This window comes from Theropithecus gelada, chromosome 4, assembly GCF_003255815.1.
Source record: "Theropithecus gelada isolate Dixy chromosome 4, Tgel_1.0, whole genome shotgun sequence".
NCBI lineage: Eukaryota > Metazoa > Chordata > Mammalia > Primates > Cercopithecidae > Theropithecus > Theropithecus gelada.
Genome location: NC_037671.1, coordinates 17,148,588 through 17,155,985, shown reverse-complemented (window position 1 = coordinate 17,155,985; position 7,398 = coordinate 17,148,588).

Genomic DNA, 7,398 nt, shown 5'->3' with positions numbered 1-7,398 from the left:
TCCCAGACTGACGTTCGCACCTAACACTCTGGAGAAATTGGCCAAGATTGGCCCAACCAACAGAAAATACTATTGCTGTAATTCTTTCAAGGTCACTTGTCAGACTGGGTTGTCTACTCCCAAAGGGCTTGCTGCACAAATCGGCCTTCCCACAGAGACAGAACTCAGGGCTGTGTCTCGGGGGAACCTCTCAGGCCCGGTAGCCATTTTGCTCATGCTCTTCCCTGCCAAGAGCATCTGATTCAGGCCATGTGAGGTCTGCAGTGGACATGGGCCGAGCCTGGATCCTGTGCCAGTGGTCACGTAGCCTGAGTCCTTCCAGATGTCGGCACACTGGTGCCATCTCTGCCACCTCAGAGATGACTGCAAATATTTGGTTGGAAAGCACAACAACGGTAACGTGATCAGAGGCACGGATGGGCAGTAGTCAGGAGAAGGCGGTCAGGCGTCTTCTGCACACATGCTCCCAGGAGCACGTGCATTCTTCGCCCGGTACAAGGAGGAGGGTTCAGCGGTAAAAGCCAGAGCGTGGAAATCAAATAGATCTGCAGATGTGAGTCTGGATCCTGGCTCCACACATTAGCCATGGGGCCTTGGGACATTATCTGACCTCTCTGAGGTTCAGTTACCTAATCCATAAAGTGGGGAAAAGCTAACGGATGCAAAGTGCCTGGTGCGAAGCCCACACTCCCCACGTGTGTACTGCGCCCTTTCCCCAGCCAAGACCTGCCACATAGGACCTCTTCTCCCCTTCTCTGCACCAATCCCTTTTCTGTGCCCAGAACCGCCAGGCTGCTCTTCCTGTTCATTATGGTTGAGGCTTGACCTAGCTTTCTCTTTACTAAGCGTCTGGCATTGGCGACAACGGGATTTTTTATGAGAATAAAGGAGCCAGGTGAGAGCATCCCATTCCCAGCTTGCATGATTTAGGCAAGGAGGCAGGGAGAAGAAGAGGAAACTAAGGCACATCTCTTCCTCTCCGCTCTCCTCTCTCCTCTGCTCCTACCCAGTCCTGAGGACCAGAGCAACCATCAGAGCGGGCCTACCGGGCTGCATCCCAGTTGAGCTGCTGCTGTTCTGAACTAGCTCTGGGGAGGGCCATGAAGGACACGCAGAGACTGAAGCTGAAGGAGGTGGCTGGACACTTTCTCCCACATCCTTGTGGGGAAAGGAGGTTATAGGAGCCCGAGGCAATGAAAACACTGCCGGAAGCAACAGGCTCATCAGGAACCCTAGTGCACATGAGCAGAACATAGGCTGACCTTGTTATTTGAACAAAAAGATTCATGCAGTGGGAAAGGAAATTTGAAATTACAGATGCCCCCCGCCACCCCAAATCTAAGCTATATGGCCACCAACCTCCACAGGCTTCCTAGGGAAGATGACCGGGAGACTGAACCCGAGGGGTCAGGCCCATCCCGGGATTAAGAGTCACAAAGACGACAGAGAAAGGCTGTACAACCTGCGAAGTCCCATATGGGCAGGGCATCTTCCTGTAGTGACAACAGTTGTGTCTGGCCCCTGCTGTGGTTTTTGGCTAACATTGGGGGCAAGATGTTTTTGAATAGGGCACTGGGGTGGTAGAAAATGCCCCAATTCCAGGAACTGAAAGCAACAACAAGAAGTTATTATGTAGGGAGGTTTTATTGGCAAGAGAGGCCTTTACGACTCCCAGGGGCCCAGCGGCTGCAGCCTTGGGAGCAGCAAGTCAGCTTCTTGCGGCCTGAGCAGGAGGGATGGGGGAAGCAGTTGCTTATCCAGTCCACCAGATGGCAGCACAGAGAGCAGCAGTGGCCGGACCAAGAAGACAACATTGACGGCGGCCAAGGTCCAAGGAGAGCCTCGGAGGCCCATAGGAACGGGGCCCGTGCGCGGGATACCAGCCCTACTTGGTGGGGAAATGCAGCTTCAAGGATAATTTTATTTTTAACAGCATTGTTACTCATTCCTTGGTCATGAAGAGCCTGGAGAAATAAAATTATACTCTAAACTTGTTAGGATTTGTTTTAAAAAATGAAAACATAATGAGTTATTTGGCAAAGATCATTTCTGTCTGGGTAAATTCGCGTTAAAAAATATAATGGGGGTTCAGAGGACACTTTTTTTTGAGACAGGGGTCTCACTCTGCCACCCAGGTTGGAGTGCAGTGGTATGATCATAGTTCATTATGACTGTTACTTATAGCTCACTGCAGCCCCAACCTCCCGGGCTCAACGATCCTCCTGCCTCAGCCTCTCAAGTAGCTGGGACAACAGGCACACGCCACCATGCCTGGCTAATTTATTATTATTATTATTATTATTTGTAGAGACAGGATCTTGCCATGTTGCCCAGGCTGGTCTTGAACTCCCAGTCCCAAGTGATCCTCCCACCTCAACCTCCCAAAGTGCTGGGATTACAGGCGTGAGCCACCGTGCCCAGCCCAGAAATCACTTTCAAAGAAAGTAAGGTTGCTGATTTCACCTCCTTTGGGTTCAGCTGAGGCTGATGTTTGGCCTTGTCTGAGAGGAGTGACTTCTTGCTTTCTTTATATTGCTTTGCTCTCAGCCTGTGAAGAGGATCCATCCACAGCTCGAGCTGCCTCCCTGTTGCTCCCCATTTCTGGTTCCCCAGGAGATGAACCCTACCTTGGAGAGAAGAGGCAGGGAAGGAAGAAGCCCCACTGCATACGGTGGGCCCACTGTGGCCAGGCGGCTGCTGCTGCTGCCAGGAGCTCTCGGGGGTGACCCTAGACAAGGAGAATCTTCCCAGGGAAATCCTGGGAGGGGCTAACTAAAGCCATGTAGAGTAGGAAGCAATTTCTCTCCAAGCCACAGTCCAATGGCAGGCTCAATTATGCAGCCTCCTTCAATGGAGCCATCTCCCCCAGCCTCGCCTTCTGCCCCCACTCCAGCTTGCCGGGCTTATATCATCGCTTCCATGCTCCAAAAGAAGAAAACTACTTATTGAGCAGAAGTAAATGCTACTGATAATTTAACACATACTGCACACCACACCTCTACACAAATATCAATGCATTTAGTTCTCACAACAAATCTATGAGAATATCATACCCATTTACCAGATGAGTAAATTGAGTCACCTGGATTCTAATTCACATTGACTGACTCCAAAGACTACTTTTTTCACACCAGTGTGTAAGTCATCATCTTTCCATCGTTTTATGTGTTACCCCCTCTGGGGACCGTTTGCTTTTTTTTTTTTAAAGGAGCCTGAAAGGGCTAAGACTAAAGAGGAATACCACATATAATCTCCTGCCACAAATGTCTGCAACCTCACCCATGCCAGAGGAATGGTATTTCCAGACTTTGGGTCTTAATGTCTATAGATTTTTTTTCCTTTTGCTACACTTGATCTAGCACCATTGGCTTCTGGGGGCATTCTTTGATTTTCTGATTTATTGTAGGGATCAAGAAATGGAATGTGTTAAATACATTTGCACAAGTGCAATTCAACATGTTAAGACAGGATTGACCTGCCAAAACATCTAAGTGTCTGAGAACCATCAACACCTGCAATGCCAGAGTACCGCTGTGATGTCCCTGTCACCACCATTGCACTCTGACCTCATCTCCAGCTGGAGCACACCACAGCCACAGCCCAATCCCTCCAGGAAATCTTCCTTCAGTTATCAAGATGGTAGGATGTGTTTTTAAATGAATGATCATTTTAACAATCCTGCATTTGAAAGCTTTCCAATATTCAGACCATTATATTAGTTTCTAGGGCTGCCATGACAAAGTACCTGAAACTGGATGGCTTAGAACAACAGGAATATATTCTCCCTTAGTGCTAAGGCCAGAAGTCTGAAATCAAGGAGTCAGCAAAGGCCATGCTCCCTCTGAATCTGTTCCAGGCCCCTCTCTTAGCTTCTAGTGGTTGCCAGCAATCCTCAACATTTCTTGGCTTGCAGATGTATCATTCCAATCTCTGCCTCTGTCTTCACAAGGCCTCCTCTTCTCTGTGTGTCTGTCTCCACATTTCACTCTTGTTATAAAGACACCCATCCCAATCCAGAATGATCTCATCCTAACTTGACTACATTTGCAAAGACGCTGTTTCCAAATAAGGTCACATTCACAGGTACCAGGGATTAGGACTTCCTCACATCTTTTCTTAAGACACAATTTAATCTACAACAACTACCTTTTCCAGACATCAATAATCAATCATGGCCTATTCTGGTGGGCACACTAGATACAGCGATCCTCCAGGCAGCCGGCCTGGCTCTACCTACCAGCAATCAGAGCTGACGCCTGCGGTGAAGCCGATTTGCCATCACAATTCTCACTAAAGGAATGAGTCTGAAATGACAGGAATCTAACATGTGACGAGCCTGTTGGGGAGATCGTGCCAGCATCGTTCAAGCCTGGGTGCAGGTGGCCAGTCCCCTGTATGCATAAGGTGGGTCCTGCTGGGGAGGGAGTCATCACACCGTCTCTTTGGTCTGGCAGGGGCTATGTACGCCTGACCACAGCCCTGGGTTCACAAGGGAGACCTTCCCGCTGCCTTTTCTGAGTTCGCAATCCACATGCATTGTAGTATGGCCTGGTTCCAACTTCACTCCATGCATACATTTTCTCCTTCCTATACCCCCTGCAAATTGGAAATAGTGATACACAGCCATCTCACAGGGCTGTTGGGCAATTTAATTAATGTTTATAAAGCACTCTGAGGTCTTCAGATAAAAACTGCTGTGTAAGTGCAAAATTGTTATTAGTTCTCAGCCTTCTGTCCCTTGACTTCTGACATGGGCTTTTGTTGTTCCTGAATGGAAGCTGTTTATGGGCTGTCCAGCTGGCTCTTTTGGGTACATAGGCAAGTACATACACATTTGCAGATTTTTTCCCCCTTTGAAAAAAGCATTCCAACTCTGTGGGACGTCTCAAAGCTTTTCAATGTCTGAATTTCTCTCTACTTGTCTCTACTAAGTACTGTAATCTACAAGAGTAGATTGTAAACAGGCTACTTTTGCAAAGGGGGGGGGGGGGAATGGTCAATTTGAAGAAATAGCTCCTCTTATAATGAAGAATAAAACAATATCTCCTTCTCATGCAGAATCTAAATGAACCACTAAGTGGGGTCTCTCTCTCTCGCCCAGAGGGATACTGTACGTGTTTATGCATTGAAAAGAAGAAAAGAATAGAAGATGTGCTTCCAGTGCCCACGTTTTGCCTCCTTCCTTCACCCTAACTTCTCAGGAACCATGGAAACAAATATACCCCACCTAGATGATGTTTTCCTGATAGTCCTTTGTTACCTCACTGTGCGCTGCCTGGGATCCCATGGGGAGAATGAAATAAAAAAGTGGAAAAGAAGAAAGATATGCCTGCAAGTGAAATGTCTTGTCTCTAAAGGACAGAGTGGGGCTCGTGTGTGATTTATCAAGCTCCGGGGGCAATAAACAATGTTATATTCCTTTTCCTTTTCCCTAAGACACATTCATACCCAAACCACGTCACTCAGGCACACACCGTCACGTTCCCTTGAAGGTATCTTTTGGTTGATCATTATGCTGTTAGCAGTGTTTGTTAGCCAATTGCTGGAAGATTTTATTTTATTTTACTTTATTTTATTTATTTATTTATTTGAGATGGAGTCTTGCTCTGTCGCCCAGGCTGGAGTGCAGTGGCGATCTCACTGCAAGCTCTGCCTCCCGGGTTCATGCCATTCTGCTGCCTCAGCCTCCCAAGTAGCTGGGACTACAGGCACCCGCCACCACGCCCGGCTAATTTTTTTGTATTTTTAGTAGAGACGGGGTTTCACCAGTTAGCCAGGATGGTCTCGATCTCCTGACCTCGTGATCCGCCCGCCTCGGCCTCCCAAAGTGCTGGGATTACAGTCATGAGCCACCGCGCCCGGCTGCATTCTGTTATTTTTTAAAAGGAAAAGATGGCTGAGTTTTAAAAAATAATAACAAAAACATATAAGCAGCAGCTAGGATCATAAGAAAACCCAAGGCTGGCCATTGAAAAGACAGATGCAGGAGTCAGCTGGGGCCCAGCCCTCCTCTTCTCTTCCACTGATGCGGTGCTTCTTCAGGCTTCCCCTCAGTCTCCTACGTGGTCCTCCCACCTCCCATCTCTTCCAGCTCTTTCATCCTTTACTTTGTTTTCCTGGTTATTATCCTAAAATTGGATCTGACAATATGGCTCCCAAACTCAGAATCCTTTGACACTACCAGTGTACAAACTCTACAATATCCATCTTCCATTACTGCCTTCTCCCTCCTCCACCTGAGCGGAAGCCACTTCATGCCCACCTAAACTTCCATACGACCCTCTGTTCAGCCTGCCCTCTCCTTTCTTGCCTTAGAGACTATGCCCTCGCCTTTCTCACTGCTCTTTCCATTGCTACCATTCAAAATGAAGTCCAAGCTCACAGGGAATCAGCTCTGCAAGGCCTCCTAAGCTGCTCCCAAAAGAATCCGGACATTGCCACAGTTCTTTTTCTGTGTTCCCAGGAATCTTCATATTTTATATATCACTCTCATATTTAGTAAAACAAGTAACCGTGCATATGGCTCTGAGCTCACTTCTTCCAGTTGATTGTAAGCTCCTTGAAAGAACGTGTCCCACTAGGTTAAGTATTGCATGGTGTCTACAACAGTATTGTATCAGCCAACATAACTTATGTTTAATTTCACCCATTCAACACACACACACCACAGAATGGCAGGTGGTAGAATCTTAATTTCGTAAGTACTTTAAATGTACTTTAAAGGTGAACATTAAAAACTGCACACATCTAGTCTTGAGAAGACAATAAATAACAATAGTAGACCACGACCAAATAACTGACAGCATTTAACCAACCAATTGATCCCATCTGCCTCTGCAGACAATCAGTTACAAAATTATGGGGGACAAGAGCTGGTGAATTTAGCACATAGCTCGTATCCTAAGATTTTTAGGCCTTCGGCTATTTTTACATAGGAAAGAAGAGGTATTAAACAATGATCCAGGTAATGCCACCAAATAAAGTTGCCAGTGAGGAAAGAGCTGGGAACCAGATTGAATTATTCCAGACTTTCGACTGTCACTGTGCTGGGAGGTTGAATATATGGCCCTTGCTTTGCTGTCTCTACGTCCAGAAGTCGCTGTTATATCTCTTCCCTTGCAACCCCAGCAAATAATCGGGCTCTGCTGCATTCCATGAGTGTGGCTCAGTATTTTCTACGAGGAAATCTCCTAAGTATTATTATAAATATGAAAAAAACACAGGCTTTCTTTTGGAAGAATGTGGAGCTGATAGTCACATCTGTATTTGTGTCCTGGGACATCCCAAGGCAAAATCACTGTAACTGTAGAACTCATTTCATAGACAAGGGACAACCTTGAATACAAAGCTTCCCCTGGCAGTGGAGATGAAGAATAAATAGGGTCCATGATTATCTGC